This window comes from Gopherus flavomarginatus, chromosome 7 (genome assembly GCF_025201925.1).
Source record: "Gopherus flavomarginatus isolate rGopFla2 chromosome 7, rGopFla2.mat.asm, whole genome shotgun sequence".
Taxonomy (NCBI): Eukaryota; Metazoa; Chordata; order Testudines; family Testudinidae; genus Gopherus; species Gopherus flavomarginatus.
Genome location: NC_066623.1, coordinates 54952315 through 54963966, shown reverse-complemented (window position 1 = coordinate 54963966; position 11652 = coordinate 54952315).

The window sequence follows — 11652 nt, the reverse complement described above, 5'->3', positions numbered from 1 at the left end:
TCCAAGTGCAGAGGAGCTTAGTGTGGGTGAATCCAGGTAAGAAGGTTCTATGTGGGGGAATCTGGGTGTGGGCAACTCAGTGTGGGATCTGGATGCACAGGGGCTCATTGGGGGTTCTGTGTCTAAGGGCAATAGGACTCTACTGGGTATAAGTAAAAGTGTTCAGAGCTCAGCAGTGGGGGGTCTGGGTGTGGTGGAGATGGGGCTCAGCAGTGGGAGCTGGGGGAGTGGGGTGGAGGTCCAGGTGCAGCTGTTTGGAGCTCAGTGGGGCAGGGGTCCAGGTGCGGGAGGTTCGTCAGGGTGGTCAAGGGGCAGGGGCCGTGGGGCTCTACAGGAGTGGGGGAAGGGGGGGTTGAGATGGGCCTGCTTAACTGGTGAGCCCCTGCTGCTACTGAGAGGACACTGCATGCTGGGCTCCCTTTTGTCTCCCACCATTCCCCATCCCCTTCTCTTCCCCATCCCATTCACTTCCCCACACCCTCTTCCCCTCCTCTCCCTCCCACATCCTGCTCCCCATCACACTCCCTTTCTTCCCCACTGCCCCCCCCCCCCAATCCTCCCATTTCCCCACCCTGGCCCACTGCAGGCACTCACCGTTGTACAGAAAACAGGATGTGCTGTGTCAGAGTCAGGTTCAGTCTCACTGCCAAATCCCTATCCCAGGGGGGCGGGGAAGGCTGCAGGGTATTCTGCCACCTCCATGCAGCCAGTGGCCTGTGCTCCCCACTGCCGTGGTAGAGCTTCCACATTTATTTATTATTAAAAAAATCAGAATTTTAAAATATTATGCACAGAGTTTGATGCATTATTCCCTCAGGAATATGGGGCACTGTACAGCTGTGATGGTGGGACTGTGTGTGGGTGCTGGACAGTAGGGGATCTGTGGGTGGGGGAACTGGGCAGGGGGTAGGGTATGCAGGGTGCTGTGTAGTTGTGGGAGGTCAGCAGGAGGGGTCTCTAGGCAGGGGGTGCTGGGCATAGGGATCTGTGGGGGAAGTCTCTGGATGAGGGGGTGCTGGCATAAGGGCAGGGCACTGGGCAGGCGGGCAGTGTGGAAGGGGCACACTGGCAGCACAGGGCTGGGTGGACCGGTGTGCGTCTAGCAGTTTTGGGTTTGTAAACAGTGACCTTGTGCTGGGCTGAGTGGGGCCACTCCCACTGTGCCTCACTGCCCCCAACTGGCCCCTCGTGCTGCAGATTGCCCCCCATCACATGCCCTTTTTCCCCAGTGGGGTCCCACAAATATGTTTGGGGCCAGGCCCACAAATATGTTTGGGGCCAGGCCCACAAAAAGTTAATCCGGCCCTGCCCCTCCCATCGTGGAAACAACGCACAAACAGCTTTAAGAGCAGCCCCCCCAGCTGAGTCTCAGGCCTTCCTAGCTGCTCAGTGCCACGGCAGCCTCAGGAGATGATTGCTGTGGGCATCTTGGCCCGGGGGAGGCAGTGACTCCTAGAAGCAGGGAGAGCAGCAGCACCGTAGATCAGGGAGGTCTGGCAATGCCAGTGGGTGGCTGGGATCTGACAGCCCAGGTGCCCAGAGCAGATTGTCAAAGGCCAAACCCCTCTCACCACCGGCTCTGTAGCTCCCCCTTGCTTTCGGTCTGTCTTAGGCACCACGCTGGCCCTCATCCCCATGGCATCAGAGCACTGCCCAACCTCGATTGCATTTATTCTAACCACCCCCTGCAGGGCAGGGCCTGGTTGCTACCCCCAGTGTATAGACGGAATAAAGGGCTTGCCCGAAGGCATGCAGAGCATCTGTGGCAGAGCTGGGAAATGACTATGGGTCTCCTGGGTCCCAGGCTGGCACCTTCTCTTCCAACCTCCTGCCCCCTTTGTCCCTGGTTCAGTGTGAGCTGTGAGAACTCTCTGGGGCACAGAAGCTGGCTGGTGCCCAGATGGAACTATGTTGCCTATTGCACAGATCTCGCTTTTCCCAAACATTGAGTCTGCTGCTACAACCATAGCAGGGCCTGCCAGGATCCTTGCAGCTGGTCAGTGCTAAGTTATGAACTGTGCTAGGTAGCGACTGATATACCTGCTCTGGGAGTCATGGGGCCAGTTACTGGCTTGTGGATTGGCTGGAGCCCAGTACAGGACGGACTCAGCACCTTACAGATGGCTCCAGGGTGCGCTTGGCTTCCGGCGCCGCTGGGTACTGACATGTAAGGTGCCCCAGGGCCTTATCACCAGCCCATTCCCAGGCTTGGCATGGCAGTACATTTCCTTCCCAGTCACCGTCTCCTGGCATTAAACAAGGGACTCCGCGCTGGGGATGTGCACCTGGCAGCACATGGCCCCTGAGAACAAACAGGCCAGGCTGCGAGGTGAGGGCTCCCAGAGACAAACTGCAGGAGGGCAATGCTGGGACCTCCCAGGCCGTCTTCAGCTAGAGCACGAGGGTGCCCCGGCATCCTGGAGAGCACACATCTAGCTTCAGCTCAGCCTTGTCCCCGTCATTGTCTGCGCTAGATGGGTCGGTCTCCAGGAGGAACCTAACGGTCCATCAGGAGTTCCTGGCTTATGCAACGTCAGTTTCCAGCTCTTGTAAAAAAACTGGTGACTTCCCTTACATAGGAGCTGATGTTCTTCAGGCTGGGCTGTGCCTGTAGACGTTCCACTGTAGGGGCGTGTGCACCAAGGGCACGTGAGTCGCAGACGTTTGCCAGCAGTACCATGGGGCAGTGCCTGCACCCACGCTCTCCCCATGTGCTCAGGTACAGGCATCAAAAGGGCATGTCCACCACCTCCCTCTCAAGTCCTTAGCACCTGCGTGCTGCCAGGTGAACATCCCCATTTCTACTGAGGCCTCAGGGACAAGGTTTATGATGAACTGGCCCTAGACTTTTGCCACTCGAAGCAAAAAAAAAGGGTGTCTGGAATGCCATCCCTGAAAATATGCTGCCCCAAGCACGTGCTTGGTTTGCTGGTGCCTAGAGCCGGTCCTGGGTGAATCTCCAGGGAGCCCATTCCCAAGAGCAGTGAATGGCAGATGATGACTCCCATGGCTGGTGCCGGGAATGGCCCCAGAGCCGGCAGCCCCAGCTGGGCCTTCACCACCTCCTCTACCATCCCCACCCTGCCCTGGGGCCCGGCAGTTCCAGCTGGGGTCTCACCGCCCCGTGGCCCCAGCCAAGGCAGGGTCTGCACGAGTCCCTGAGCCCTTAGCACCAGCAGGGTGTGATCTGTCCCTGGCGGGCCTGTCTGGGGAGCAGGCTGCCCCGCAGCCTCTGTGGTTTGCTTTGCTCCAGAGCCCCACTAGCAGGCCCTGGCAGCCTCGTGGGGTGGCATCTGGCTTTGTCCTGGGTCACCCTGCTGATGCCTTTGCTCACTCCCACGGAAGGGGTCTCATTAACCCCATGGGCGGTGCCAGGAGCATCCGAACGGCCCCGCTGCAGTGTATCTCCGTGGTGGAGGGACGCTCCAAGACTGTTCTCTGTGTGGACACCACTGATGAGACGCTTTTCTCTGGATCCAAAGGTGCGTGCCTTTGGGGCGGGCTGGCTGCTGAGCTCTGGGTGTGGTCGCTGGGGAGTGAGCCTGTTACCGCGAGGAGGGGCTGATCCACCCTGAACTGCGGGGACAGGCCACGAGCCTCCTGCTTGGACAGCACCGGCCTGCCTGAGAGCCCCAAACGCCACAACGGGCCAGTGCAGTTCTGGGTCTCCCCAGCAGAGGGCAGCAATGCTGCACAAGTCATTAGGCTGAACAGCTGTGTGGTGACATCCATGAAGCGAGTTGTTGGGGCCTCTGCCCAGCCTCTAGTGGCCAGATGTTCGCCTCGCACCTGGCACTAATTGACCCTCCCCCTATTGGCAGTTCCGGGATGCCAGGGGCTGGATGGGCCACGAGGACTGAGTTCCCCTCTCGCCCCAGGGACTCCTTGAAGCAAGGGGAGGCAGTGTGTGTGTGTGTGTGGTGGGGAGCCGTGGGGGTCCTCTGCTGAGGATGGGAAGGTCCCGCAGTGTCATGTGCTCCTGCCTCCTCCCGCAGACAGGAGCTGCAAAATATGGAACCTGGTGACGGGTCAGGAAATTGCCTCGCTGAAGGGCCACCCCAACAATGTGGTGTCCATCAAGTACTGCAGCCACTTGGGGCTGGTGTTCACTGTCTCCACTTCCTACATCAAGGTGTGGGACATCCAGGACTCAGCCAAGTGCATCCACACCCTCATGTAGGTACCTAGTGCACTGAGGCTGCTCTGGGGGCCTGGCCAAGCACAACACACTGCCCTGCCAGTGTCCTGCACCCAGGACAGAATTGCAAGGCCAGGAGGCCTGTCCGGTTTCCAGGGCTGAGTCTAGGAATGCTGCAGTGCTGGTCGCCCGTGGCTTGGTGTTCTGCTCTCAGGGAAGTTGCTCCTCTCATCTGTTTCAGGGGCTACCGTGCACCCTCTACGATTGCTTTGATGGAGCAGCTGCCATTGTTTCCAGACCCCAGCGAATCAGCCCCTCTCTCTGGTGCCCAGTCACAGACTGAGACATCTCTTTTCCTGCAGTCCCTCCCCAGGCCTAAAATCTGACTGGCGGGAACGTGCCTGGGCTGCCTGTCAACATCAACTCCAGGCCAGGGGTGGGGTTTGTGTCGCTCTGCCCTGGGCATGGAGTGGGCACGCCTGCTGGTACGGGTCTGGCTGGCTGCTCGACAAGGCACTTCCCTTGGGGATGGCCCCGAAAGCTGCTGCCTGGGTCACCCTTGCTGTGCCATTGCTCTTGGCTTGAGGGGATGTGGGACTGAGAGGAGGTCTCATCCTGGCACCACTAGCGCTGCATGTGGCCAGGAAGTGGCGTTGCTTCACCCTCTAGATGGCTGGGGACAGATGCTCTCCAACCTTCTAATCAGTCCACAATGGGCTAGATCTTCCATTCCACACAATGAAAATTACCCCCTCCCTCCCCCGAGGGTCTCTGCCTTGAGGCTTACCTGTTTCTATCTCTATGGCTTAGCTCTTCGGGTCAGGTGATCTCCGGGGACTCCTGTGCCGGGACCATGACCTGCACCATCACCAGCATTCAGGGCGAGCACCAGATCAACCGATCACGCTCAATCCCACCGGCACCATGCTATACGCCGCCGCCAGGAACTCCGTCCGTATCTGGGAACTCAACAGGTCTGGGCAGGGCTAGCTTGGGCGCCCAGGCAAGAGCAGCCCCCGGCCTCACTTCCTCTCTCTCTTCCTTCCCCAGCGACCTGACAGTGAAGCTCTGGAGCAGGAGAAGAATCCTGAACGGCCCGACCTAGGTGCTGGAAAGGGGAAAGCCAGGGCGACTCTCAAGGTCCCTGGCGGCCCCAGGCCCCAGACCCTCTCCCTGGCCATGAAGAGCTCGGAGCGGCCTGGCCTGTGTGTGCTCCAGTTCCCAGGACTCTGGGGTGATGGCATCTCAGCTGGGGCTTTGTGCACTGCCAGCTCCCACGGCTAGGGGACATCATTCCCATGCAGCCCCACGCTGGGTTTTCATGGTGCATAGGGCTTTCTGCTGACCGGGGCGTGGCCAGGTAGTGCTTCGGTACATGGCCTTGCCAGCCACGGAGGGGACCCCAAGCTGTGAGACCCAATGGGATCATTCCAGTCTGTCCCGCAACCCGTTCAGCACCCCCCACACCCTGGAGCCTGGACGTGTGTGAGGAATCCTGCCACCTGCATCCTGATGCTGGCTTCCACACTGCTCTGGTGCCTGGGGTCTCGTGCCCTCTGGAAGCGGCTGCAGGCCCCTCTCCACACCTCGTTGTTGAGCAGAGCTGGGTTGTGCCAGCCGGTACCGAAATACAGAGGGGGCTTGTGTACTGCCCAAAAATCACCCCAGCACCACGCTCAGGGCCAACCCCAGCCTGGCACCAGCAGGGTGCATGGAGCACCGCTGGGGAACGACCCGCTCCCAGAGACGGCTTCCCAGGCCCAGCACTGCACTGAGGCTCCTTGCAAGGGGCTCCAGCAGCAGCTCCATCGCTGGGTCTCCTGACCAAATCTGCATGCTGCAGTTGTTGACCTCTGCATCTGACCCACCTCGTTCTGAGCCAGGGTGTCCCCCGCTTCTGCCCTGGGGGTGGAGAGAAGGAAGCTGGCACATCAGGAAAAATCCCTGTGGGCATCTCCAAGGAAAAGTGGAGTTTCTGGATCTGTTCACTCTGGGCACCCCCTGACCTGACTGAGCCTTAATCACGCACTGATCCGTTCGCTTTTCCCTGTGGGCCCCTCACTGCCCATTTGAACACCCGGCTTGGTGCCATCTCTGCTATTTGTGGGTCTAGCTTGTTCCCAGATGCTGAGGAAAGGGATCAAACTTTCATAGTGGAGTTTTAAAGAATATTTTAAGCACCCTTGAGAATGGATTGGGACCTGGGGATTTTTAATAGCCGGGAAAGGCTTTAATGCTGGGAAAAGGGCTAAGCTCTCCACACCATCTCATAGGAGGGGTTTAGGTTTCCTTGGGGCAGTTCCCTGTCTGCTGGCCTGTGGGGCCTGGCTTGGGAGAGGTCCAGGATTAGAGTAGTGGAAGGGCGGGCAAGGGGCGATTATATGGTCAGGAGAGAGGTGCATTGGCAAAGGCAGAGGGCATGGAGCGCTCTGGATGGGATCTGCAGCAGGGAGCAAGGCAGGGCTAGAATGGAGTTGGACGAGGGGAGGATGGGGGTAGCGTGAGGGGCCCACATGAGACTTGAGGTGCATTAGCAGAGCTGGGGGGGGCAATGAGGGGTTGCCTATGGCCTGCCCATGCTCTGCTTGCCACCTGCCTGCACTGCCAGTCTGGCACAAGAGACTGAATCACCAAGGTCACCCCAGATTTGGGTTTTATAATGGTCAAAATTCCGTAAGGTCTCTTGCCACCATCTCCCACCATGCTTGAGTGCCCCTCTTCCTCTGGGGCATCCACAGCCAAGTGCCTGCAGCTGCCATAGCCACATGGGCATCCCACAGCGCTGCACTCCCCAAAGCACATGGACTCACTTTCACTGGGGTCTTTTGCTACCTTCACTCCCTCCTCCCCTAATGACTGGCTAAGGCATCCCAGTCCCATGCAGCCAACGCCCAGTGCAGTCAGACCTTTCGTCAGCCAGCTTCTTGCTGCCGCTTAACACCTTGGGGTTGCAGAACTTGCCGCGAAACGGACCTGAGGGAACCGCAGCAGGCTGGCCGTTTTCCCCGGGTGTGTTTCTTGTGTCACTATGCACATAAGAAGCGGCAGTTGGAGTCTGATTTTACAGATTGATCCCAGTCGATGTGCTGGGGGTGGTGAAGTGTTGGCTCTTCAGCTAACTCCATCAGCAACGGATTGTGTGTTCTCTGGTTAACAGGTGATTTCCCCTGATGTCCTTCTACATGGCAGCTCGAAGGACAACGCCAAGGGGTTCTTACCCTAGATTTGACCTCGTTCAAATGTATAAACTGGATGGGAAATGTTTCAACTTTCTAAACAGCAGCAGCCTATTTATTTATTTATTTTGCCTTTTGATAATCCAGCTGCCACATCTTGTAGTAGCAAACCCTACAAAAACAATGATTGATCTCCCCCTGCTGGACAAACTAAAAATTGCATCCAATTGCTGCTGCTCTGCGGAACCAAAGCCTGTTTCTTAGGTGGGAAAATGTGTTTATTTCCATCATGCCTCTTAGCATCTGGCTACTGATCGGGATGGAGAGCTCTGAAGTCCTCCCAGGGTGCTAGCTCTGGTGGGATCCAAACACAGTGACTTGGTTTGCTCAGCTACGCATGACAACCACCCATCATTCTCCCACTGCTGTCACCAACTAAAGGAGAAGTGTCCCCAGGGCTCTGCTGATGCCATAGGGGAGGAGAATGCAAGTTAAAGTGTTGCATTCCAGCCATCGAGAGAGTGGATTATATCCAACATCCCCCCCCCTGGCCCCGATAGAACAGGATTAAACTGGCTGGGAGAGAAAAGATGGATTTTTTCCATTTGGCAACAAGAGGGACAAGCAAATGTGAATCGTCTGAAATGAAGAGAATGGGAGCAAGGGGCTCTGAGTTGCCACTCGTGTAGCTGGTGCGTGAGTAGGTGGTCTGTACCCTGGAGGAGGATGTCTGAGTCTCTGCTTGTCACAATGGCTGTTGAATGCAGCTGCTCTCATGGGGTAACGCTTGACACCCGCTCCGCCTTGGCAGATGTGAATGGCTCTGGGGGCAGGAGGGAGCCAGGGCAGTGGTGTCTCTGCTTTATTTGGGCTTCATCTGATCTTTAAGAGCCTGATCCAAAGCCAGCGGAAAGTCTTCCATTGACCTCCATGGATTTTGGATCAGGCACTCAGTGGAAGTCGCTGCATGAGAAGGGAAGATTTCACCTGCATGTAGCCCAGTGGCCACCTCTTGGGATTCCCTCAGAATGAAACAGAGGAGTGGGGCTGCTCTCTATGAGGAGGGATTGCACATGGCAGGGCAAGCGGCCAATGGGGAAGAAGCCAAGATCTGGGGTGGTGGGAAGAGCCTCCCTCGTAAATACTACGTGTTTTACCCCACTCAGGCAGGCTTCAGTGCACGGAGTCCCAAAGGAGGGGGACTGGCTTTTAGCAGAGCGGGGGCAGCCGGGGGCTCCAGTGACTGGGCTCTACCTAGCACACATCCTTCTCATCCTGCGGGCAACAGTCTGTAGGTTGCAGCCGGAGGGGGGTTGGTCCCCGAAGGCATCTAGGATCAGCATGGTCTGAGGAGCCAGGCAGCAGACCTAGGACTTGCTGTCCTGCTGCAAGCCTTTGAGGACTACGATTGAAAGGAAGGAAGCAGAGGTCAGAGCCATGGCGCTCAGGAGAGCCCGGGCAGACCAGGCCAGCGCTGTGCCTCTTGGCCAATGACAAGGAGGCAGCAGGCTGGGAACAATCAGCAACTCTCACTAAACGTCCCCTCCACAGCTGAGGGGGGCCTCCAGACACAGTCAAGAAGTCCCAATGAACCCTGTTCACTCACTATTTCTAGTACTCCCCCATCACTGCAGTTTCTGAGCACCTCATCCCTGCCTGTATTTACCTGTAACCCACATACCTTCTGGGTGTGGTGTTCTGTCCGCTCTAATGACACTGAGACCACTCAGAGAGAGAGAAAATGAGTCTGCTCTTCAGCCTTAGCTAAGAGCCATTTACTAAGCTCCACAGGTCCCAGGTTCGATCCCGCCTGCTGATGACTGGGGTCTGTCACCGTTACAAGTGGGGGGTTGTCTGGGATGAAACCTGAGACCTTGGGAGCTTAGCTAAGAGCCAACAGGCTCTTAGCTAAGACTGTAGCAGAGACTCCTCCCTGCCCCAAGTGGGCTCAGTGCTACTAGATGGGCCAGAACACCACACCCAGAAGGTGTGTGGGTTACATACCCTCCCCCTACCCCCCCCAGCTGGGCACTTAGGCCCAAGGAGGGGGCAATCCACAAAGGGGGCTAAGGTTTTGTCAGGCTGCGCCTAACTGTACGTGCCCTTCTGCTGCCATGCAGGCTTCCTGGATGCCAGCCTGCTGAGCCACCCCGGAAATGCCAAGGAGAGTGCATGCGCTAAGCCCGGCCTGCCCAGGGAACGCAGCCCTTATCTAGCTCCAGTTGGGAGGCCCAGCTGTGAACATGCTCCGGGAGTGAGGAGACTGAGCCATGTCAGCCCCTGCTTTTCCCCAACAAATGTGGAGGAGATGCTCGCCCAGGGGTCCAGACACACAGCAGGGAGGTGGGAGATCAGACGGCACCTTGGCCTCATTTGGAGCAGTGGCTTGAACCCAGGTGCCCCAGGTCGTGAGTGACTGCTCCAACCACTGGGCTAGTGAGTGCAAGGGGAAGGGAGGCAGCACCCCACCTTGGCTGCATTTGAGGGAGGACCCAATTGTTTGCAAAGGCCAAGCAGCTGAGGCCCTGCAGCTGAGGCCCAGTTTGGGGATCTGCCAGGCCACAAGCTCTGAGGTTAGGACTCAGGTGCCTGGACACATGCCCACACACGCAGGCATCTACAGGGTGAGGGGGCAGCTGATCGGGGGCTGGGGGATCTACGTTTTGCAGTTAGATACCTTAATCCCTTTGTGGTTTCTTCTATCCTGGATAATGGATAGGCATCCTTTCGGGTAATGCTGTTCAGTTTTCTATAATCCACCACCATCCCAAGAGCTCCAGTCTTCTTAAGCACCACCACCACATGTTGTTTGTTAGTCCCACAGACAAACTTTGGGAATCATATCTTCAAGGTTATGTATCCCAGGTGTGGAACCATTTGCCCTCCTGCCCCTTCTGTCTGAACTATACTGCTAATTGCCTGTAACTTTTGATAAGATAAATGCTCATTACAGAGTTTCACATATGCAAGTGTAAGCAGAGTCAGGATAAGCTCTACCCTGACATCTGGTGGAAAGAATGTGAGAGAGTGTATTTGCATAGACACGCCCACCCTATCCCAGACTGCCAAGCTGTGGGACTGCTTGGTGACAAATTGCTCACCCTCAGTTGGGTGGTACTGGCTAGACATGGGACATGGGTTCCAAAACCCAGAGAACTGAGGGAGGTTGAGGACAGGTATTTGTGCTTGGTGGTGTAGTTGCCTTGTGGAGCCAGAAGCACCAGTTGTACCCCCTCCTCTCTCTACTGTGGAATGTCAGAGTTGTTTTTTTATTCCCTTAAGAATTTAATTACAGGTTACTGAGCTGAAATCACTTTGGGCTAATGGTGCACTAGCACTGGGGCTCCCCTACTATGAGCTGGAATCACTAAGAGCTGAAAATCACTAAAGAGCTAAAATCACTGAGCTGAGAGCACTGAGTACTGTGCTAACTAGTGGGGAGCCTAAAGCTATACTGTGGAACAGAGCTGCTGGCGGAGTGGAGCAGTTTGTGGGGACGGCTGGAGTGGATCACGGGACAGCTGGTGGCAGCGGAGCGACTGGCAGAGCGGAGTAGCTGTGAGCGGCCTGCAGAGCTGAGCAGTTTGCAGGGACAACTGGAGCAGCTCACAGGACAGCTGGTGGAGCAGAGCAGCTGGCGGAGCGGAGCAGTTTCTGAGGACGGCTGGAGGAGCAGAGTGGAGCAGCTGGTATAGCGGAGCAGTTCGTGGAGAAGGCGGGAGCAGAATCCACGGAGAGGCAGGGCAGTTGGCCCCGGACCACGTAAGGTGCCCCTTTCTACCAGGCTGGGGGGGAGACCTGCAGATAGACTCTCGAACTTTGGGCTGCACTGACCCAGGACAGAGACTTTTGGGACTGTGGGTGATTTGGGAGTTGCTGGACTCAAGAGCCCAGGAAAGAGGACACAGCCCAATTTCCTGGGGTGGGTCTTTGCTCACGGTTTGGTCTATGAACTCTAGTAGAGGTGTTTTTCCCAATTTAGTGTTTGTTGTTTATCTCATGTATTAAATCTTTTCTGCTACACCGAGACTCTGTGCTTGCGAGAGGGGAAGCTTTGCCTCTTTGAGGCGCCTAGGGGTGTGTGTAAGATTTTCCCAGGTCACTGGGTGGGGGCTCGAGCTGGTTTGGCATTGGGTTATTGAAACGGAACCTCTGGATACTGAACCCGGCCCTTGTTGCTGCCAACTTAGAGGGGCAGAAGGGTTACACAAGTAACTTGAGAACCAGTATCTATTAGGCAGGTACTCTTTACTCCATCTAGCTATACAGAGCCATGACAAGCAGGTCCTGCTAACTGCCGGATGGCCTCACTGACACCCATTTGGGTAGCATCTGTCT